The following is a 5,090-nucleotide window of genomic DNA, read 5'->3' on the forward strand; positions in this document are numbered from 1 at the left end:
CCCCAAAGAAATAACATGAAGAGTGTGAGCTATCCATGCAGAAGAGGTAAGGGGCTCAGTGAAAGATCAGCCTGACTGTCACAAGCTCTTCCTGAAGCTCAGATGGGAATGAAGCATCCAGAAAAGGGAAGCTGGGTCATGTTACTTAGGAGAGCTACAGAAGTGTATCTAGATCGTGCAGGGATGAAATCAGAAAAGGTGGCAGAAAATGAGATGTAACTAGCAAGGGACATCAGGAGTAACATGAAGTCACTTCACATACATTACCAGAAATGGAAAAGGCTCAAGCAAATGATTAATCCAGTATCAAGGAAAACTGGAAAGTTTTTGACAGGCAACATTGAGAAAGCAAAGCCTCTTGACATTTTTGCATCTTATATTGATGTAACAATAATAATCATGTGTTACTGATACTTGGGAAAACAGATGGATTTCAGACTTTACTATTCTTCAGAAAAAAAAGAGTATTAAATGATAAATTATTCAAACAAAATTTGCTACTTTTCCACCAGCTGGACTTAAAGGACTGGCTGATGAAATCTCAGTTACTAGTGTTCATTTTTTGAGAATTTGCAGTGGAGGGATATTATGGGACAGAAAGAGACAAACAGTGTTGTTGTAAGGAAAGAAGGAAATAAACAGTTATATACTCATCTATTTAATTTTACTGCCCAGAAAAGACACTAAAGCAAGTAAACAGGATACTTTTAAGCAGTTATAACACAATGAGCAACAGCCAACACAGGTTTGTCAAGAACAACAGATGTCAAACAAATCTCATCCCTCTTACAACAAAGTAGGAGGAATTGTCAGTGGAGGAGAAACATCGGATGTCATGTTGGATGTCACTTCAGTTAGATTTTTCACATGGTTTCATATGATATTTTCACACACTAGAGATTGGATCTGAAAAAAAGGAGGGTACTATTCAACAGATATGGCAGATATGATCGTCTATATAAATGGAAAGGGAGAATTACCAGGGAAAAAGGCTTCAATGATGTGAAAAAGTAAAAAAAAAAACAAAAAGACCTGTAGTTCGTTGAATCACAATCTGTACAAAAGGGACAGTGTCAGAGACCTGCAGTGAGAAAGTCAAATCACATAAAACAATACAAAAAGAAGCACACTACACTTTGTGAAACAGCCTCATTTACATGGCTTTAGATAAGCTCAGTAGCTGTGGGCTGGCTTCAGTAAATATGTAGCTCACTAAAGGAGTAAGAAAGAACAACCTAAATGATAGGACATCTATAAAATACACCCTATAAGGAAATTCTAAAAAAAATAATAAAATAAAAAACCCCAACAAACAAACAAAAAAAAAAACCAACCCCAAACCCAAAAGGTATTTATGTTGAAGGGGGAAAAGTGGAAGAAGGGAAAATAACATACACAGCTATACAATACAGATATGAGTGGATAGCCAATATATGAGAGATTGCTGTAAAGTGAAAAGGATGAATTTGTTCTCCAGTTCCACAGGTCAAGTGAGAACAGGTTTAAAACACAGCAAGGAAGATTAGAAAATAAACATGATAATGACAGGGAAGAAGATCATATGGGTGGTTGTGCAGCCTCCAGCCTCAGACTCTTTAAAAAGAGCTAGAGACCACTGCTCATAGCTGGCACAGGTAGAATGCTCCTCAAGCACAGGGTAGACTCAATCCCCTTCCATAGTCCTTGCTGGAAACATGAGTCAATGAATATAAGCTTTCTTTAAAGCTATTGGTAAGTGCGGGCTTCCTCAGGGAAAGGACTTTATTGTTTCAGCAATGAGCATGCTGCTAGCTTCCAAAAATAAATTGTTTCAATAAGAATTTTAAACTGGCTGTCTATTTTCTGAGTCCTCCTTCATTCAAGCTGTCACAGTGTGATTGTCCTATGTAGCAAAGTACATGACAGATACACGAGAGGATGCACAGTTTCATTACCTGAAGAGAGACATAATTTAGACATAAATAGGTCTGCATTCTACTCACAGTTATATGAATTCAACAGATATTGTAGGTTTTTATATGACAGCAAGTTTAAAGTTTGTTCTTTCCCGAGAATTAAGCCTCAAAAGTCCTTCAAGGCATATGAACTGTGACAATGACATATTCTTTTAATAACATTTTTTTTCTCATTCTTTTTTTTTTCTTTTCTGTTTGCTTGCAGAAAATGCTACCACCACCTTCACAGCTTTTAAACTGTACAGATTAAGAACACAAAGAATTACAGATGACAAGTGTAAAGAACACTCACCATGACTATATTAAGTAAAAATATTCAGACATTCTAAAGCAGTTTCATATAATGCTATAATGTTACAGTATATGCATAAGGTGTTTAAAGATGTGTGTAGGAACTGGTAACAGTGAAAGAAAAGGAGGGTTTTTTTTATTTGCATGGCTGCAAACCTGGAAATAGCTTCTCTGAGGTACAGGATGCTCACAGCAATAAGTGGGAACAGAGTATTAGCCACACAACTGTTAAAATATTTGCCTGTAATAATTAGAAATTGATTTGTAGGGGAAAAGCAGCGAGGAGCCAATTTCAGGTAAGATGGAATTCAGCTGTGGATAATCTTTTGCCTTTGGATGGATAGTGATTAAAATTGCCCCATCAAGGGAAAACAGAATGGTTTGGCTTTGTGTTACCTAAATGAGTGCTTACAGCACAGTGACAAGCAAAAAGAAGAAAAAAGTGCTGCCTCCCAAATTGTCGTGGACAAAATACTGTAATAGGTTTGTATTACCAACACTGTCATGTCCACCTGTCTGGAGTGATCACTGCCCAACCAAGTCCCAGGTATGCAATAGGAGGTCAGTCTGGGAAGGTTTGACAGCTTTCTGGGCGGTTAACAGAAAATAAACCTCCAGTTCATCAGACTATAGGAAACTTTGAGAAAATTAACAAATTCAAGCAAATGTACTGTTTTCTACCAATATGTTTAGGTAATCTGACATGTCATACAGATACATGTGAGGGGTGGATTTCTCTCATATGCAGCCTGTGGACATCATGATCCCACAGCTTCTATATCCAATACAGTTTCTGTGATGCCACCGAACACTTTTGCGATGGGATTTGCCATATTTGCAAATAGCTCCCTGACATTTTCTTTTGTCTCCTCAATTCCTTTGGTCCCCCAGCTCTGCTGGTGCACCAGGAGGCAGAAGGGAGTGAAGACCCAAGGTATTGAGAGGTAGCCCAGCTGGCAAGTGGGGATGGGAGAGTGAGCCAGAAATGCAAGCTGGCCGCCACCTTGGCTGCCTTTGCGTCTGGGCAGCAGCTGGGACCTGGGGGAGCCACAAAAAGCACACGCTCCAGTTGGCAATGGGATCCCAAATTCGCCATCAAATGAATGAGGCCTCTATTATGGCTGTGCAAGTCCTGCTCTTGCTATACTGCTTGGTGAACATGCCCTGGCTGAAATGCAGGTGATAGGGAGTGCATAGGGTGGGTGAAGGGTTCACTGTTAAATCAATGAGCTGCTTGAGAATAAACCCAAAATAGTGCTTTTCTTGAAGCCAGGTATATCATGATGTTTGAGCTGGATTGCTGTCTCATTCAGTTAATATCCTGAGAACAAAAGAAAAATTAACTGACAATAAGACCATTAAAGCACTCCTGAAAATTTAGTTTCAAGTCACAGATTGTTTGGCTTGATGTGGCCAAACACGTACATCCTGAAAGGCATGAATTATATGATAAATGTCATTCTTCATGTGAGCAACACTTATTCCCATTTCAGTACAATGAAACCTGAGATGCCAAAGTGACTAATCCTGTTTAGTGCTACAATCAAGTCAGAGATCAGTCAGCATTGTGTTTTCAAATGACAGACAGAGTCTGCTTGCAGTTCTTGGCTTGCAAGCTCACAAACACCAGTGACTTCTGCTTTACTTTGTAAACAGAATGGCTTGGTTTAAATAGAAAACATAAAGTGCTGTTTAATTTATTCAGCTTCTCAATCATATATTTATTAATTTATTTATAGTTTCATTTATTCAGCTTTACTAGGAGTAGCTGCTTCTGCCCGTGAAGGTGCTCAACACTGATCTTTGTAGTGATGTGGGTGCTGATGGTGTGCAGGGTATCTGGCAGGCACATACCAGGCACAGCCTTTCTCAGATGTCTGTGGATGGAGCCCCACCATGTGCAGAAGACCCTGGGGTGTACCGTTGCTGCTGGAGTATGTGGAGGGAAAGCAAAAGGGCAGTTAACTGGGGAAAGGGGGTAGGTCAAAGGCAGGGAGCACAAGAAGCAGAGGCCAGCACCTCTCCCTTTCTGCAAGGTGAGAGTTGTCGTCTCCTGCCACCCATCCCTGTCCTCCTTTGGGTCTGCACCTCATCTGCACAGCAACAACACTGAGCAAGGGAAGGACAGGGAATGTCTCAAGCTGTGGAGAAGCATAACAGTGCAAATGGAATGTTCTTGTTAATATTCACAAGTAAGGATGATTTTTCCCAAGGCAACTGTTTTAATTAATAATAGACAACCCCAAATCAGCAGTACATAGTGGTAATGGGGTTTTCTTCACTCTGTGTCAAAACACTACTATTAAATACTTCAAATAAATACAGAGTTAAGTTTGTTAGTATAAGAAATAATGTTACAGCAGTTTAAGTATTTCTTATAACGATACAAAAATAATGTGCTTTTACATGCTCATGTATATCTCCTTACCTTCAGCTTTCAGCATTGGTGTGAAGAAAATGAAGCATTTCAACTATTTTAGGTAGCTTTGAATTTTACAAGATCTTTCTTTGTGTTATATACTAAAAAAAAAAATATTATGGAAGTGTTCATTGTTAAAAATATGAGAATATGGGTAAAGTTTTGGTGTGAGGGAGGGTAGAAACAGTGAGAAAATGTCAGAATAGCCCCATAGTATTTCTGTTCTACCTTCTGGTAGTAAAGATGAAGATTGAGGAATTGGAGGGAGAGGTGTTGAAATAACAGCATAAAGTGAAGGACAAGTCCTCAGGGTTAAATGGTACATTCAGACAGTTCTGAAATAAATGGTGGAACTGCTAATATGAGATGCACCCACTCTTGGGCAAAACAAAGAGATATTTCTCAAGAACTTGTTGGGAAGACTT

The sequence above is a fragment of the Melopsittacus undulatus genome, chromosome 2, assembly GCF_012275295.1.
Source record: "Melopsittacus undulatus isolate bMelUnd1 chromosome 2, bMelUnd1.mat.Z, whole genome shotgun sequence".
NCBI classification, from domain to species: domain Eukaryota; kingdom Metazoa; phylum Chordata; class Aves; order Psittaciformes; family Psittaculidae; genus Melopsittacus; species Melopsittacus undulatus.